We start from the raw sequence: 19,424 nt of genomic DNA, 5'->3' as shown, positions 1-19,424 counted from the left end.
GTAACGTTCACGAGGATCTTAAATAGGCACGTGGGCATGCAGGGAGCCGAGGGATACGGATCATTGGAGTCATATTGGGCACAGACATCGTGGGCTGAAGGGCCAGCACCTGTTTATTTGTTCTCTGTCATCTTGTGTGGTCTTGGGCAGCCTGTTGCCAAACCAGCTGTGATACATCCGGACCCGGTGCATTCTACGGCACATCTGTATCGAGACAGTCCCACCCACACGCTCATCCATCCCTCCCTGTTCCTCACCAAGCCCCTGATCACCCCCTGATCCTCCTCTCCTGCCACCCTTCCTCACCCACCTGCTCAGCCCTCTCCACTCCCTCAGGCACCATCCTCTCCCTTCCGCCCCCCACCCTCTCTTGCCGACCCCCACCCTCCCTCACCCCCGCCATCCTCTCTGTCCCCCCCCCCCCAACGTCTCCCCTCCCTCGCTGCCCCCCTCCCACCACCACACCACCCGCAGTGTTCCCCTCCCTCCCCCCCCCCTCTTGTTCTGACAGTGCAGACACGGCTCCAGGTTATATACGTTTAATGTGCAGTATAGAAATACAGTCAACAGCAAGCAACAGCAGCAGCAACCCCGGGGGGGAGGAAGGCTTCACCCACCCCCTGTCCCCCGCGCAACCCCACAACGTCCACCCCCACCCAGCCCTCCCCAACCCCCAGTTACAGGTAACAGCATGAACAGCCGGGTGTGAGAGTCGCCCTCTCCCACTGTCCCCCCTTTCCCCCCCCCTGGCAGTCGAGGGTCCGTGTGGAGGCGAGAGTGGCCGGAGAGGACCCTCGTGCAGAGCGGCAGAGATGCATCTGGTCGAGGCCCAGACTGACCATCAGCCCAGCACCAAGGTCAGCCACTGTGGGGGAGAGAGAGAGAGAGAGGGTCAGTGTGGGAGAGAGAGGGGTCAGTGGGGAGAGGGGTCAGTGTGGGGGAGAGAGAGGGGGTCAGTGTGGGAGAGAGAGGGGGTCAGTGGGGAGGAGGGGTCAGTGTGGGGGAGAGAGAGAGGTCAGTGTGGGGAGAGAGAGGGAGGGGTCAGTGTGGGAGAGAGAGAGAGTGGTCAGTGGGGGAGGGGTCAGTGTGGGGGAGAGAGAGAGGTCAGTTGGGGAGGGGGTGGAAGAGACAGATAGGGGAGGGTCAGTGTGGGGGAGGAGGAGAGGGGTGCGTGGGTTCAGGGGTCACGAGGGTTGAAGGTTGCCCTGGCGACGGGTTCAGGGCCGACCTGTGACATCTCACCTGGAACATTCCCAGTTCAATGTTTCCATTCTCATCTTTGGGGAGCGCGTTGAACATTTCTGGGAGAGAGGAAAAGTCAGTCAGCACCTGACCCTCAGCTTGTGGCCCCTGACATTGACCCGGAGTCAACGTCCAACTCATTCCCAACTGCCCATCACCCCTCCCCTGCCCCACCACCCCTCCTTCACCTTAAGAGCAAAGGGCAAAGCAGGCAAACGTAACAAAGCTTGGCTGACGAGCGATATTGAGGCATTGGTCAAAAACAAGAAGGGTGCATGGGACAGGTATAGGCAGCTGGGATCAAGTGCATCCCTGGAGGAGTTTCGGGAACTAAGGAGTAAACTGAAAAAGGATATCGGAAGGGCAAAAAGGGGCCAGAAGATAGCTCTGGCGGGTAGCATTAAGGACAATCCCAAAATATTTTATAAATACATAAGGAGGAAAAGGCTAACTGGAGATAGTGGGACCTCTCAGGAATCAAAGCGTTCACCTCTGTGTGGAGCCACAGGAGATGGGCAAGGCCCTCAATGAGTATTTCTCCTCTGTATTTACCGAGGAGAAAGACAGTAGGACGAACGAACTTGGGTCAGCCAATAGAAGTGTCTTGAGAGTAGTTGAACGAAGTACTGAAGGTACTGTCGTGTTTGAAGGTAGACAAATCTCCGGGGCCTGATCAGATATATCCGAGACATTGAGGTAAACTAGAGAGAAAATTGCGGGTCCTGGTTGAAATTTACAAACCGTCTTTAAATACAGGAGAGGTGTCGGAAGACTGGAGGGCGGCAAATGTTCTGCCTCTTTTCAAGAAGGGCTGCAGGGAAAATGCTGGGAACTATATGCTTAATATCTGTAGTTGGTAAGTTACTGGAGAGTATTCTGAGGGATAGGATATACTGGCATTTGGATGGGCAAGGGACAGTCAGCATGGTTTTGTACTTGGGAGGTTGTCTCTCACAAATCTGAATGATTTTTTTGAAGCGTGACCAAAAAGGTTGATGAGGGCAGAGCTGTAGATGTTGTGTACATGGACTTCAGTAAGGGGTTCGACAAGGTTCCGCATGGTAGGCTGCTCTGGAAGGTTAGATCGCATGGGATCCAAGGAGAGATAGCTGAATGGATAGCAAATTGGCTCCATGGAAGGAAGCAGAGGGTAATGGTGGAAGGTTGCTTCTCGGACTGGCGGCCTGTGACTAGTGGTGTGCCTCAGGGTTTGGTGCTGGTCCCGTTACTGTTTGTCATCTACATCAATGATTTGGATGAGAACATACAGGGATTAGTATAGCTGGGACATGTTGGCTGGTGTGGGCATGTTGGGCCGAAGGGCCTGTTTTCACACTGTATCACACTATGACTCCCATGTCCACCTTCACGCCTCCCTGTCCACCCCCCGCCCGTCTCTTTGCCCCCTTCTGCCCCCATCTCACCCCGAGCATCACCCCACTCTCCCCCCCCCCCCCCCCCCCCCCCCCCCCCCACAGTGTGTGCACTTACTGAAGACGGCCTCGAGGCGGATGAGACAAGACACAAAGTTGTCAAAGTCCAGCACCAGCTGCTCGCTGTCTGAATATCGGGCCACCAGGATCTGGGTGAGCTGGTTGTTCAGCTGGAACCCTGCGGGGAGGGGGTGAGAGGGGGAGAGCACGGGGAGGAAGACAAAGGTGGAGGGGAAGATGGGGTGGGATAGAGGGGGGGGGGGATGGGTGGAGAAGTCAACCTTGGATCTGAAACCCCACACTCCCTGACAATGCTTCTAACTCCACTACACCCAGACCATCTCACCACGGAGGTCACAGTCTCCATGGTGAAATCACCGACTACTGCAACGTTGTCATCCTTACAGCCGTCTGCAGCCCCTCCGCTCCCCGCCAATCTGCTGCTGAGTACCGGGGGGTCCTAGAACAGAACCACGTTACAGCCGTCACCCCTCCTCGTATCTCAGCCTCACCCACGTCACCTCACGGGACAAATCCCCGCGAGCATCCTCTCCAAGCACCTCGGCAATGTTCACCCCACTCAAAGCACAACTCCCCCTCCTCTCTCACCCCCACCTCTCTCACCTGGACCTTCTCTTTGCCACATTTCCATAACGGCCACAACATCCCAGTCGCACAAACCTGTCCCCACGCTGAGTTCACCTGCCGCTTGCATTAAAATAAGTGCAACTCAATCCAACAGTCCTTCCTCGCTCCTTGCTGTGCACCTGCCTGTCCTGTCCTGTCCACTCAATTTATTCTCTTTAACTTCACTATTTGCCCTAACCTCGCCTGCATGGGACCCCCTCTCCCGCCTGCTGATCTGGTTTAAACCCACACGTGTACCACCAGCAGACCCACCTGCCAGGATCTTGGTTTCCCTCAGTGTAGCAGCTGCTCATCCCCTGAGGACCGGAGAGGTGGACACGAGATCAAAGGGTTGGTGGGAGAGTGAACCGGGGTCTCACCATCAGGGTCAGCTGAGGAAGCCACCCCCCCCCCCTTTCCTGGGGCACAAAGGAGAGGGTCGAGGGTTCACTGGACGATCTGGGCAGAGGCGATGGCTGGAGGCCCTGCAGCAGCCTGGGACTCGCCTGGATCGGGCTCCGCTCCAGGAGACCGTGCGAGCAGACCAGACTGGAGTTTGTAAAAGGTGCCAAAAACCCGGCGACGCTTGCATGCGGACTCAGTGGACTATTCCTGTACACTTTGTACTAATCGGGGATTGTGCTCAGGTATGGTAATATTCTACATAATCTCACTATACGTCTGTACATATCATAATAATGCAGCATTGACCACTGCACAGATTGGTCACCTCAGCCCCAGAAGAGATCCCTAGTGGTCCAAACATCTGAATCCCCTGCCCCTTGCACCAACCCCTCACCTGTCCAAAGACGTACAGGTTTGTATGTTAATTGACTTGGTAACATTATTAATTGTCCCTAGTGTGTGTAGGATGGTGTTAATGTGCGGAGATGGCTGTTCGGTGCGGACTCAGTGGGTCGAAGGGCCTGTTTCCACACTATCTCTAAAGTTAAATTTATCTTCCTGTTCCTACCCTTACTAGAACGTGGCACAGGGAGTAATCCAGAGATCGCTCCCCTCGGGGGGAGGAGGTTGGATTCTTGCCCCCCGTGAGTGTGGGTGTGTGGGGTGGGGTCAGGGGTGGTGGCCTTACCAGACTCCTCCACGGCCACTCTCATCTCGCTGGAGCTCATGGTGCCCGAGCCGTCCAAGTCGTTCCGCTTGTAGACTTTCTGCAGACGCGGGGAGACTGTGTCAACCAATCCTGTCCCCAGCCTGCCCCCGCCCCTCACCCTGACATTAGACCCGTGACACCCCCCTCCCCGCCCTGAACCTTGGAGTGGTACCAGCACCCAGTCGCCACGACATGGGGTCACCAATCATTCCCCCATCCCGCACCCTGACCCTAGGGGTGTCAGCAGAACCAAACCCCCACCACAGGGGGGTCACCGTTCCCTCCCACACCCTGCACTCTGCCCCCTCCCCCCTTCTCCCTGCCCTCCTCCCCACCCCACCCCACTCCTCCCATCTCACCTGCCAACCCCTTCCACTTACCAGGAATTTCTGAATCTTGTCCCACAGTTTCTTAAACTCCAGCAATCCCAGTTGCCCGTTTCCATCACGCTAACACATGTGCAGTTAAAGAATATGTCACCTGACAAGAAGGGAGAGATCCCAAAGCATGGAGACAGGCCATTCAGCCCAACTCCTCCATTCCAGCCCCATATCCCTCTAAACCTTCCCTATCCACATATCTGTGCAAATGTATTTTAAATGTCCTTATAGTCCCAGCATCAACTGGCTCGTTCCATACACCCACCACCCTCTGCATGAAGAAGATGCCCCTCGGATTCCTATCTTTCCCCGCTCACCTCAAATCTACATCCCCTGGTTCTTTTTTCCCTACTCGGGGTAAAAGACTTCGATGCCCCTCATGATTTTATACACCTCTATAAGATCACCTCTTAGCCCTCTGCACTACAAGTAATAAAGTCCTAGCCTGTCCAACCTCCCCCATACCTCAAGTCCTGGCAAAACACATAGGCAACGTTTTGAGTCGAGACCCTTCTTCAGACGTCTCAATCCTCTCTCCATAGATGCTGCCTCACCCGCTGAGCTTCTCCAGCATTTTTGTCCACCTTCGATTTTCCAGCATCTGCAGTTCCTTCTCAAACATCAAGTCCTGGCAACATCCGTGTAAATCTCTGCACTCTTTCCAACTTAACGGCATCCTCCAGATAGCAGGGTGACCAAAACTGAACACAATACTGCAAATACGGGCTCACTAACGCAGCATAACGGCCCGACATCTATACTCCACACCCAGACTGATGAAGGTCAATGTGCCGAAGGTCTCCTTCACTGCCCTATCTAGTATGAACTAAGCTGTGACCCCGACACTCAACATGGGAACGGACGACCCGTGGCCCCAGCACGCTACACGGGAATGACCCGACGCGTGACCCCGACACACGCTGCACAGGATACGTCGAGCAGGTTGACCATGTTACGACAGGTCTCCAAACCAAATCCGTCCGTTTTTATGTCCGAGCCTGGGAAGAAACAAGGGGTCAGAGGTTATAGGGTGGGGTCAAAGCATAGTGCACCTCCCCCCCCCCCCAGGACACTCTTTCCCCCCCCCCTCCAGACCCCCCGACCAAGCAGCGCAGCACGCACGCACCCCCCCCCCCCCCCCACACGGGGACTTACGGCTGGACACCACCTTGTTGAGGATCCTCTGCAGACCAAACACAGTGATCTCCCCACTCTGCAGAGAGAGAGAGAGAGAGAGAGGAGGGAGAGGGGGTCAGGGTCACACCTCAGGATTTACCCCCCTCCCGACCCAGCCCCCTCTCTCCTAACACAGCCCCCCCCACCCGAAAGCCACAGCCCTGAATCTCCTCCCCACCCCCCACACCACTCCGTTCAACAACTCCTCCCCCCCCATCTCCAATAACCCTCCTCCCACCCCTCACCCCATCCATTCCCCCACCAATCCCCCTTTTCCAGTTTCCCCCCACCCCAACAATCCTCCCTTATCCCCCCCCCTCCCCTGCCTCCCCACACTCACCGGTCCGGCCAGTTTGTTGAACAGCGCCTTGAAATTGTCGGGGACATCATCTTCACTCACCTCCCCCTGAAACCAACACAGGGGTCAGGGGTTGCAGGGGGGGACAAGGCAGGGGGCACGGTGGCGGGGGGGGGACATGGGGGGGGGGGGGGGGGGGCAGGGCAGATAGGGTTAGAACAGATAGGGGTAGAAGGCTCAGGTTGGAGAGGGCGAGGGGCTGGGGGGGGGGGGGAGCGGGGGTTGGGGAGAGGGGGTTCAGGGTTCGGATGGATGGGGGGGGGGACACTAACCTCATCCTCAAAACGTTGCTGAAACCCCGGCAGTGTCGATGTCCATGGGTCTGTGTGGAGACGGGGACAGGGTGTCAGTGACTACCGACCCCCCCCCCTCTCCTCACCACCAACCCCACCCCCAGCATTCGCCCCCGCTGGGAGTAGCAGCCACAGGGTCAATGGAACAAACGTCCTCCAGTTGCCCCCCCCCCCCATGCCAAGAGCCCCCCACTACCACCAAGCCTCGTCAACCCGCGTCCCTATCCCCTCCCCCACACACCCCCCCCCCCCCGATGCCAAGCGTCCCTCTCCCCCCCCCCCCACTACCAAGCCTCTCCTCCCCCTCCCCCCTCCCACATGCTCCCACCCCCACATCCACTTTCCTCTCCCCGGCCCCCTCCCCCTGCTAATGCCCACCTATACAGACTCCTCTACCACACCACCCAGCCCCCTCCCCCCGCCACCTCAACCCTATCCCCACAACCTGTGCCCCCCCCCCACTCACTGTGTGAGGCAGTTGGACTGCGTGAAGACCCGGAGTGCAAAGTCGGCGTCCTGGTTGGGTTCGAAGGTGGAGGGGACGACCAGGTATTGCCCGGGGGGGAGGCTGTATCGGCCACACACCTCCCGCAGGTTGATGAAGCTCTCCGAGCGAGCCCGCGAGCCGTGCGTGGTGAAGTAGGAGCGCGGCAGATGCACGTTGTTCACAGACTCGTACTGGGGGAGGGGGGGCAGGGGAGAGAGTGAACCCCAGATCAGTACACAACCCCCCCCCAAGCCCACCCCACTCACCCCCTGGGAGGCGGGGGGGGGGAGAGAGTGAACCCCAAATCACTGCACCCCCACCCGACCCACATCTCACAGACTTGTCCTGGGGGGGGGGGGGGGGGGGCAGAGAGGGTTAGTAAACCCCCTGCTCAATACACCCCTCTCCAACCCCATCTCACCGACATACGGAGATGGAGGGGGTCTAAACCCCAGATCAACTAACCCCCACCCTCAACTCACCAGCACCACCACCCCTTCCCTGACACCCACCCATCCCTGACCCTAAATAGATAGAAGGATCACCTACCTGGGCCGGCACCTGTGGGGGAGGGGAGGGGAGGGGGAAGAGAAAGGAGCAGAGGTTAGTGGCATCATTGTAGACCCCCGACCCAGTGACAACGGGGGGGCAGAGAATGGGGACGGGAGGCGGAGGGGAGTAGAAGGGGGCAGAGAGAAAAGAGGTAGTGGGGTAGACAGAGGAGGAGGTGGGGTAGAGACAGGGGGAGTGGGGTAGAGAGAGGAGGGAGTGGGGTAGAGAGGGGAGGGAGTGGGGTAGAGAGGGGAGGGAGTGGGGTAGAGAGAGGAGGGAGTGGGGTAGAGAGGGGAGTGGGGTAGAGAGGGGAGGGAGTGGGATAGAGAGCGGAGTGGGGTAGGGAGAGGAGGGAGTGGGGTAGACACCCAGCTGTAGCGATATAACGCTTACTTGCACGACCTGCAAATGGGATGGGCATGATTTTGGCACGATAATATAGATAAAATTACACAAAACGTAGTTACTTTTCACGCACAAGATTCTGGTACGTTAATTAAAAATGTAGGTTTTAATCCGTTACTTGCGTCGTTGAGGCTCTGAGCCTCGAAAGCATAAATAGCCAATCGGAAGATGTGTTCGATCGATCGATCATTAGTTATCAGCCGATGGCAATCGCCGTAACACAGCGGTTCGGTAATAACATGAATCAATATGGCCGCCCCTAGTGAAGACTTTGAGCGACGAAAATACTCGTGAGAAAGAGTGTTGCACGTGCATCGTTCCGTCCAAAACGTGCAAAGTTTTACCATTCTCAGAGAAGACATGGGCACGGTTTTTAGAATATGTCACCAAATGGAAGACTTTGAAGAAATTGGGAGCGATTACGTTGCTGGAGATGCTGCCTCCAGCAGCACAGCAGATTATAGTGCAGCCCCAATACCAGATGATGGTGGATTTCACCAGGCTTGCCACGCACGCTTCACGGATTCTCAACGCATTGAACGAGCAATGAAGAGCATGAAAAGGAAAACCGATGCAGCAGCTTCCACGGGTAAGCTTGTCTTGGTCATTGTGCATGTTCTGATGCAAGGATAAGGGTTAGGGTTTAGTTTAGGAACTTAGGATTCGGTCTAGGGTTCTAGTTGGGACTTAGTCGAGAACATGTTTACCAAACTAAACATTTGGTAAACATGACAATATTGACTGTGTAGGGGTAACCTTTCTAAAGTTTACACTGTGGACGGGGCAAGAACTACCCCAATGGGTCAGAGTGGTGATTGCCAATAATATCTGATAATTATGACTGTTTTCTGAAGATAATAAAAATATAGGTGATCGTGGACATGGTGATTGATAACGCTACTGAGATGATTATTAGATATATGCTGATATGTCTATGAACTAAAATATTTTGGGGTTTTTTAATTGGTCCCATTTTTAATTGATTAAAATGATACATCACAATCGCTTGCCTGGCATGGTATTAAATACCGGTATACCATTTATCATATGGCTGAACCATTATAGAGGTCGTAATGATTGTTATATTTCCCCAAATATTGTTATGTATACTTTATCTAAAATTTTAAATACATTATTCAGTGGCTCGATTCATGGAAATTGTAATTTAAGATGCTTTGGTGTTAGGGGTAGCTGTGGCCATTTTTGAAAGGGTAGTTACAATTTTATGATGTCATTTTCTGCAATTGCATGATGTTCTCACGTGGCTATTCTAATGCATGGTAAGTATCAATTTAGATACTTCATTGCGAGGGGTACGGACCCCTGCCCATTTAGTGATGTTGTCTAATTATTATTATTATCATGTTTATTGGTTCGGAATCTAAAATTTGAAATAGATAAGCTGCATGGAACTGATCTATTTAGTTAGTTTTGAAAATCATTCTTTAATTTTCTCATGTTATTGGTTTTAGAGTTTTCCATTTTAATTATTGTTTTTCTATGTGTGTGTGTGTGTGTGTGTGTGTGTGTGTGTGTGTGTGTGTGTGTGTGTGTGTGTGTGTGTGTGTGTGTGTGTGTGTGTTTATATTTGTTTGTTTGTTTGTTTGTTTTACCGTGTCAACATCCCACGGTGATAATGGTGAAGAAACTGTGAAGAAAATGCACAATCAGCAAAAAAGAGGCAGGCTCTTGGCTCCAGTTTTGATACACCTTCAGTGCCAGCCAGATCAAAGCATGTTTTACCAAACATATGTATCCTGTGTCGAAAGGGAAAAAAAATATGGTGTGCAGAGTCACGGGCAAGAGGACAAGAGAAAACCGCGTTAAATGCTCAATCATAGACGCAGTTAATCTGAAACAAGCTGCCATTGGCAGTGGGAATGAGTCACTGCTCATGCAGATAAAAGATCAGGATTGTGTGGCAATCGAAGTAAGGAAATCGCAACTCATGCTACCGTGACTTCACCCGCTACTTGCCCAAACCAGATTAAAACTTCACATTCGCAAGCTCGTGAGGTTTTTTTCCAAGGCAGAGAGCAAACCCGAATCATCGAGAACAAGGAGATCATGAGACTTGAAAAACGGAATGAATTGTTCATCAAGCAGATCAAGGACACGCACGGAGTTGATGCAGTCGTACAAGACAGGATATCTGAAGCAGAGGTTGATACAGAAGTGGCCGCAACATTGTGTTTCATTACACAACATATGAGATCACAAGGAGACATCAAACGACATTCACACAGCTGCTCTCGTGGAGGAGCAGAAAGGATCTTGAAGAGGCAGCACAGACCACAACTCCAACTGAAAGATTCAACAGAGAATGACAGGCCACACACACGCACCACCACAACAGGCCACACGCATGCAGACTCAAATCAACTTTGTTCATGAATGCAGTATACAGTTTGCAGACATTAGTTGTTGCCATGACAGGCAAGCCTCAGGCAAGCTTTGAGGGCATCACTGGCGTGAAATTTGAATATATTAGTAAACTGGTCTGTTGCATAATTTCTCTGCTCTTATTTTTATTATAAGTGTGTTCTTAATGGGGTTTTCTAAATAATGTATACTTGTATATGTATTGTATATATGTGTACATGTATTGTATATATGTATATACGTTTACATGTACGAATAACTTTAGACAGTGGTTCTCGCGTATGTGTAACATTGTGAAAAATAGTATGTTGTTTGTGGTACCAACCTTTTCCTTCCCGCCCCAGATGCAAGTCACTGAATCAAAAATCTAAAGGGATATTGATCCCTTCGCCCATGTTCTAGAGGGGGTGAGGTAGAGTACGGAGGGAGTGGGGTAGAGAGAAAGGAGGGAGTGGGATAGTGAGAGAGAGTGGGAGAAAGAGAGAGTGGGGGGAGAGGGAGAGTGGGGGGGAGAAGGGAGAGTGGGGGAGAGTGGGGGGAGAGAGGGAGAGAGGGGTCGTGAGTGAGAAAGAGAACGAGAGGCAGCGAGAGAGAGGGAGAGTGGGGGAGAGAGAGAGAGAGGGGAGGGGGAGAGAGAGGAGGGAGTGGGGGAGAGAGGGAGAGTGGGGGGAGGAGAGGAGAGTGAGTGAGTGGAGAGGGAGAGAGGGAGAGAGGGAGTGGGGGGGGAGGAGGAGTGAGTGGGGGGGAGAGAGGGGCAGAGACTAGAGTGGGGGGGGAGATAGGCCCTGGGCCCAGTGACGAGTGGGGGAGGGGAGAGAGAGGGAGGGTGAGTGTGTGAGGTTGGTGGGGCAGACAACAGGGGGAGGGTACACAGAACTCCCAGGGGTGGATGGCTGAGTGACGACAGGGGGGGGGGGGGGAGGGGGAATTCCCCTGGGGGTTCCCCGAGAAGCCTGGAGTGATGTTTGTGGATGGCCCAGTCCTACGGGGGGGGGGGGGAGGGGGGGGGGAACCCCCAGTAGCTGGAGGGGAATGCCCCTCTTGGGGGGGGAGGGTCCCCTCACAGTGGGGGGGGGGGGGGGTGGGGTGAGGGGGGGAAGGGGATTCCGAGTAGGGGGGGGAGATGTCCCCATGAAGGAGGGGTGGGGGTGGCCTGTCATAGGTGTGGTTCTCCAGTGCGGGGGGGGGGGGGGGGGGGTTGTAGCAAGTGTGGGTGTGGAATGCCCCTGAGGGAGGGGTGTTGTTCTCCAGTGCGGGTGGGGGGGGGGGGGGGGGGAGATCGGTTCGCAGTGTGGGGTGGTCCCTGGGGGAGGTGGAGGTGTTGTTCTCCAGTGCGGGGGGGGGGGGGGAGGTCCAGTGGGGGGTGGTTCTCTGGGGGTCTCACGTCGTAGATGGCAAAGCCGATAGTCCTCATGTCCTCGCCAATCTTCCGCTTCTGCCTCCGGTTCTTCTGGATCAGCGCCAACACCATGCTGCATTCACCCGACCCATCCTCGTCCCCCCTCCTCCAGCACCACCTTGAAACTGGGGGTTGGTCCAGAACGACCCTGGAGGCACAGCAAGGCAGCGGGATTTAGCAACGGAGGGCAGTGGCGCAAGGGGGAGGACAGGGACAGAGTGGGGAGTAGGTGGTGGAGGGCGAGGGGGGGGGGGGGTGATGACCAGGTGAGGGGCGGGAGAGGGGCGATGACCAGGTTGTGAGGGGAGGGGGGGGGATAGAGGGGGAGGGGGGGGGGGGGATTGGGCAGGGGGGGGTTTGGGGGGGTTGAGGGAAGGGGGGGGGGAAGGGGTAGGGGGGGGGGGGGGGGGGGGATGAGCGGGGGTGAGGGGGAGGGCAGGGACAGTGTGGCATACGTGTGTGTCGGGGGGTTTGCGGGAGGGAGGGGGGGGGGATGGAGGGACCAGGGATGAGGAAAGGGGACCAAGCTTGGAGGGGGAAGGGGGCTGAGAGTTTGGGGGCAGCTCTGACTCGGCCCCTTCCCACCGGCCATGCTCACTGGCGCCTGGGATACAGCGGGGGGAGGGGGGGTCGTGGTGCCGGGGGGTTGGAGTTCCAGGGGGGTCCCGGGGTGATTGGGTCCGGGAGGGGGGGGGGGTGGGATTGGTCCGGGTGCGGGGGGTACCTGGGTGGGTGGGGGTACCTGGGTAGTTGCGGCAGCCCCCAGCGGTGGAAACCTCTCCGCCAGCTCTCGCTGTAGAGGCTGTGGTTCCAGCGCAGAACGTCTCCGCTGCTCAGCGTGTCCGGCGTCAGGTTTGCAGATCTCCAGCCGCGAGTAGTGGCGAAGAAAGTCATTGAACGACATCCTGGGGCGGGGAGAGAGAGGTCAGGTCATAGGGGAGACAGAGGTCATAGGGAGACAGGGGTCATAGGGGTAGACAGGGGTCATAGGGGAGACAGGGGTCATAGGGGGCGGGGATCCAAATGGGGGCTTCTCTCCCCCACAGACACTGACTGACCTCGCTCCCCACCTACCCAGAGCTGGGGGTCCCAGACAGTCCCGTACGGGTCTCCCACCCACCTTGACCCCTCCTCCCTGTGGTCTGCCCGTCTGTGCCCACCTACCCCCAATCTGTTCTCCCCCCTCTACCCCCCCCTCTTTCTACCTCCCCCCCCCCCCCCCCCCACACCACCCCACCCTGATCTTTCTCCCCCTCCCCCCCACCCCATCACAGATGCCCTCCCCCCCCCCCCCCCACACACCGCTCCCACCCACACCAGGTCTCTTCCCCCCATCTCGCCCACCAGATCCCCCCCCCCCCCCCCCCCCCAACTTCACCCCCTCGCCCGGACTCACCAGAATTCCCCATCGTCGGTCCGCTGCCGCAGTCGGTCCCGGTCCTCGGCCTCGATGCCCGACCACTGAGCTGAGCTGTGGGGGGCAACGCACCGTCACTCACCCTCGACCCTTCACCCGGACCATGATCCCTGCCGCCACTCCCGACCCCACACCCGGACCGACCCCCGACCCCACTCCTCACTCGACCCCTCACCCCGACCCATGATAACCAACCCCACTGGGCCAAGCTGTGGGGGCAACGCACTGTCACTCACCCTTGACCCTTGACCCTGACCGATCCTGCCCCCACTCCGACCCACACACCCACACCGCCCCCCTGCCCCGACCCCTCACCCCGACCCTTCATCCTGCCCCGTGATACCCAACCCCACTGGGTCAAGATGTGGGGCGACACCCTTGTCACCACCCCCCCCCCCCACTCTGGACAACCCCCCCCCCCCCCCCCCCCCTCACCCCCCCCCCCCCCCCCCCCCCCCCACCCCCCCCCCCAGACCCTCCCTCCCCCCCCCCCCGTACCTGTCACTCCAGGCCCCCGGTCCACTCTACCTCACCCCAGGGGTTTCGGATCCTCACCAGCTGTGCCGGCCCCCCGCGGAACATCACCTGGGGCGGGAAACAGCTCAGTTACTGCCCTCCACCTCCCTCACCCCCCCCTCAACTCCCTCGCCCCTACACTCAGCCCCTCATCCCAACTCCAACCCTTGACCTCTCACCCCAACTCTGACCCTACACCCTGACCCTCAGCCGGGGCTGACCTCTCCCCCAGGGTCCTGTTCCCCCCCCTCCCACCCAACCCCCACCCTTCACAGATGGTCATTGTGATTCCATCCTGTTGTGATCACTCTTCCCCAAACACCCCTAGGCCATCCATCAGAGTGGAATGTGGACTGGCCCCTCCCCTCACCCCACTCACCCCCACTCCCAGCCTCACCCCCTCCATTTGGAGAGTGGAATGTAGACTAAGCCAGCCCATCACCCAACGCAACCCTACCCCACCCCACCCCCTCCCCTCTCCTCCCCAAGAGAGAGTAGAGCGTGGACCCCACTTCACCACCCACCCCCCTCCTCTGCCCCACCCTGCCCCTTCGTCTCCCCCATAGATACCCCCACCCATACCCACCTCCTCGGCACCAGTCATGGAGTAGGCGTGACCTTTGACCAGCTTCTGCGAGGTCACGGCCTCCGTCTCCGATGCGTTGGTGATCTGTGGCACGAGGGGGGGGGGGGTGACGGCGGTGGAGTCTGACCCCTGACCCCCCCACAACCCTGGATCCGACCTCCCCTTCCCCCCCCCCCCCCCCCCCATCCCAAAAATCACGGGGGGGGGGGGCGGGATCAGTGACGAGTCTGGACCTGACCCCAACACTGTCCACCCCCCCCCCACGACCCCCACCCCCCCCTTTGTTACCCCCTCCCCCCGCTCAGGTTAGAGCTCATGACAACCCCACATTGACCAATGTAGCCGCCCCATAGAAACGACCCCTCCCCCCCCCACTGGCCATGTGGTGACCCCACCCACCGACCCCTCACCCCTGGGCTGACCCATGGACAGGGACCCTCTACACCCAGTGCCCCTGGTAGGGGTTGAGGTGCGAGGGGGGGACGGGGGGGGGGGAGGGGGTGATGGGTGATGGGCAGGACCGAGGGGGGGGGGGGGGGGTGGTCTGTGAGGGATCCCGTTACAAGGTGGGGGGGGGGGACCTTGGTGACCCCGACTCACGTCGATGGAACAGCCCATAAGTGACCCTCGCTCCAGAGCCCGGCGGATGATGGAGACCAGGTCGGGGGGGGGCGACTTCAGCTCAAACCACTCGGCCCCCCCGCCCGTGAAGTCCTCGAACCCCTCGGTGGTGGAGCCCCCCGACAGAGCTTCGTACGACCCGTTCAACCTACAGAGAGAGAGAGAGAGGTCAACGTGGCCAGCAAAGTCAGTGGGTCAGGGGTCAGTAGGTTGGGTTCAGCCCGTCAGGGGGTCGGCGTGATGGAGGTCAGGGTCGGGGGTTGTTCACAGGTCAGCAGGTGGGGGGGGGGGGGTCACCAGGTTGGCGCGCCAGTCGGGAGTCACATGTGGGCAAGCCTGAGATCTGGGGCGTGGGTCACAGGTCAGCAAGCTGGAGGTCAGGGTGGGAGGCACAGATGGGTGGGCAGGAGTTCGGGGGCACAGGCAGGCGGGAGGTCGGAGGGGTCATGTGGGAGGGGGAGTTAGCGGGGTCCCATATCGATTGGTGAGATGTCAGGGTGGGAACGGGTCACACATCGGCGGGGGGGGGGTCGGGGGTCGTGGTGGGGTCACTGACTTGGCGTAGGCTTTCTCAACAGGGCGCTCCAGAACTCTCCGCGCTCGGCCGAGTGGACGAAGAGCAGCTCCCCGTCCCGGCTCGGCAGCCGGTCGTCAATCACCACATCCACCCACTCCCCAAACTGCCAGAACTGTGGGGGGAGAGGCAAGAACACACGTCAGTCCACATGCACCCCTCATCAACAGCGTACCCCACACCCTCCCTTCCCTCGCAATCCACACCCCCTCCCACTGGGCCCTTCTCCCACCTGTTCATCCCATCACCACCCTTCCCCTCTGGCCCCCTGCCCACCCCGACCCCCTCCCCTCGTCCCACCCAACTCCCCCGCCTGCCCCATGGCCCATCTCCCCCCACTCCCCCCCCCCCCCACGGTACCTGGAAGTGGAAGATGCCACAGTAGCCGTGTTCGAAGCCCTGGTCAAGGGGCACCACCCGGCTCATGACCTCGGCGTTCAGGGTCAGCGAGGCGATGGCCGCCAGGAGCCAGCAGTCACCTGTGAGGGCCAGAGCAGAATGGTCAGTGTGGAGTGGAGTGGCCGCAGCGCAGCGGTCAGTGTTTAGCGGAGAGGGGTGGCCAGAGCGGAGCGGTCAGTGGGGCGAAAAGCAGCCGGAGAGAAGCGGCCCACACACAGGATGCCCCCCAACCCCTGAACCCCACCTGTGAAACGTGCCCCCCTTGGGACCCAGCCCTGGGACCCCCACCCTCGGGAGGGTGCCCCTCCATCGGCTGAAGAGAGACCCATGCATGGATGCACCTTGCGGCCCACCCTTGACTCCCGCTCCTCTCCCCTCCCTCCCTCCCCCCACTGGGCACCGAAACACAGCACACTGCCCACATACACACCCAGACAACCACACGCATGTTACAAGACTCTGCCTGCAAACAGTTCTCACCCCTCCCCGTCTCCCTGCTCCACACCAACTTGCCAACTTTGGAAACAAGAAGACACAGGGTGCTGGAGTAACTCAGCAGGCCAGGCAACATCTCTGGACAACATGGATAGGTGACGTTTCGGGTTGCGACCTTTCTTCACCCTGATTGAGTTGGGGGGGGGGGGGGGTGGGGAAGCTGGCAGAAGGATGAGGGGGATGTATTCAGTAGAGTTTAGAAGGATGAGGGGGAATCTTATAGAAACATATAAAATTATAAAAGGACTGGAGAAGCTAGATGCAGGAAAAATGTTCCCAATGTTGGGCGAGTCCAGAACCAGGGGTCACAGTCTTAGAATAAAGGGGAGGTAATTTAAGACTGAGGTGAGAAAAAGCTTTTTAACCCAGAGAGTTGAGAATTTGTGGAATTCCCTGCCACAGAGGGCAGTGGAGGCCAAGTCACTGGATGGATTTGAGAGAGAGTTAGATAGAGCTCTAGGGGCTAGTGGAGTCAAGGGATATGGGGAGAAGGCAGGCACGGGGTATTGATTGGGGACGATCAGCCATGATCACAATGAATGGTGGTGCTGGATCGAATGGCCTCCTCCTGCACCTATTTTCTATGTTTCTAGGACAAAGCCGGTCAAGTGATAGGTGGACTCAGGTTTGGGGGGGGGGAGGTGGTGTTGAGAGGCAGATGGTTGGACAAATAGCCAACTCCCAAGGCCGACTTTGCGGGCCAGTATATCGGCCCATCGACCGACTTGCCGCACCATTCCGGGACCGTTACTCCCTCGTCTGAGGCCGTGACCTCTGTGGATCTGGCAAAACGGATAATCTTAGGAAGGCTCTGGAACCAAGGGTGCCGGAAAATCGATGCTGGACATGGATATTAAGGATGGGGACATTTCAGGGGCCTTCCGCATATACCCTTCTTCCTACAGTCTTCGTGTTACTCCAGGGCCCTGTGCACTGCAGCCCTCACCCCCTTTGGCCACAGCACCGCACTGAACCCAAACACCCCCCCCCTTCCCCCACCAGCAGGCCACTGACTGACCTCTGACCCTGCCGCTGGGCAGGGGGGAAAGGTCACTTACCCAGGGCACCCTGGCAGATGTCAGTCCGAGACGCCCCATCAACGATAAACTGGGGGTCCGAGCACAGCTCCTGTGGACAGAGAGTGGACAGCAGAGTGACTACAGAGCAACACTGGGGTACAGGCTGGTGGGGACGGGTCTGTTACTGTGTAACATTGGGGTACAGTACCGGTGGGTCTATGTTATTACACTCTGGTACGGGTCCGGTGGGGACGGGTCTGTGTGTGTGTAACATTGGGGTGCAGTGCCGGTGGGGACATGTGGGTCTGTCTGCCTGTGTGTGTGTGTCTGTGTGCAACACTGGGATACAGTGCCGGTGGGGATGGGTCTGTGTGTGTCACTGGGGTACAGTACCGGTGGGTCTATGTTATTACACTCTGGTACGGGACCGGTGGGGACGGGTCTCTCTTCCCCCCGCCCAGCGTCTATCCCCGCCCCCGGGGCCGGGCTGGGACGCCTCTATCTCCGTCTCCAGCAGTGGCTTGTTTTGCCAGAGGAGGGTGTGGCGGCCGCCGGCTTCATTCCTTGCCCCGACCCGCTGTGTTTGGGGCGCGGCTCATTCCGGGAGAGAGCAGATCTCTCCCCCCTCCCCCCCTGCTCCCGGGACAGAACTAACCCTACCCCGCACCAAACCAACTTCACCCGGGACTGGACTAACTTTACCCCGTACCAAACTAACTTTACCCCGGGACCGGACTAACTTTACCCCGGGACCGGACTAACTTTACCCCGGGACAAAACTAACATTACCCCGGGACCAAACTAACTTTACCCCGGGACCAAACTAACTTTACCCCGGGACCGGACTATTTTACCCCGGGACCGGACTAACTTTACCCCGGGACTGGACTAATTTTACCCCGTACCAAACTAACTTCACCCGGGACCGGACTCACTTTCACTGGGATCAAAATAACCTTCCCCGGGACCAAACTAACTTTATCCGGGTCCCACAAACTTTCACTGGGGTCAAACTAACTTTTGCCCGGGTCCCAACTAACTTTTCCCAACTAACTTTTTCCCGCGGCAAAACTTGTTCCCGGGACAAAGTTACTTGGCTGCCGAGAGGACACCGGCCGCCGCCGCTCTCCCCCCCCCTCCTCTCCCCGGACCGTCCCGCTGACTCACCCGGGGCCGGCGCCACTCCACACCGCGGATCTTCTGCGAGCCGGCGCCCAGCTCATTGTGGCCGAGGGAGGTGGTGGTGGCGGGGAAGGCGCTGTCCTGGAACAGGCCGCCTGTGCCCCGGCTCTCGTCCCGCAACGCCGCGAAGTCCTGGCCCAGGAACGGGTGCGCCCGTCCGCATGACCCCACTCCGTCTTGCCGCTGCCGAGCCCGATGCACCGCCAACGCCATGCCCGACATCACTGAGCCCAGCTCGGCTTGGTTCACACCCCGCCCCCGCCCCGCTCACTCACTCCTCCCTTCCTGATCTTGAGGCTCAGAGAGAGGTTGGTAGATATGACATTGTGGGGATTACAGAGACATGGCTGCAGGAGGATCGGGGCTGGGGACTGAATATTCAGGGTTATACATCCTATAGAAAGGACAGGCAGGTGGGCAGAGGAGGTGGGGTAGCTCTGTTGGGGAGGGATGAAATTCAGTCCCTTACGAGGGGTGACAGGGACTGACGATGTAGAGTCGCTGTGGATAGAATTGAGGAATTGTAAAGGCAAGAAGATACTAATGGGAGCTATCTACAAGCTCCCTAAACAGTAGACTGGATATAGGGTGCAAGTTGCAGCAGGAGTTAAAATTGGCATGTAACATAGGTAATGCCACTGTGGTTGTGGGAGATTTCAATATGCAGGTAGACAGGGAAAATGGAGAAGTTGGAGCTATTGGGGGTTGATGCTGGCACATGCAACTGGGTCCTGAACTTTCTGTCGCAACGGCAGCAGACAGTCAGG

At 57.7% G+C, this 19,424-nt stretch overlaps 1 pseudogene; it reads right to left on the bottom strand.

The window, feature by feature from the left end:
* Nucleotides 1-523: 523 nt before the first annotated feature.
* Nucleotides 524-18,928, bottom strand: LOC129697549 (calpain-2 catalytic subunit-like; annotated as a pseudogene).
* Between the last annotated feature and the right edge of the window lie 496 nt (nucleotides 18,929-19,424).

This window comes from Leucoraja erinacea, chromosome 5 (genome assembly GCF_028641065.1).
Source record: "Leucoraja erinacea ecotype New England chromosome 5, Leri_hhj_1, whole genome shotgun sequence".
NCBI lineage: Eukaryota > Metazoa > Chordata > Chondrichthyes > Rajiformes > Rajidae > Leucoraja > Leucoraja erinaceus.
This window is presented reverse-complemented; position numbering and strand designations above follow the sequence as displayed.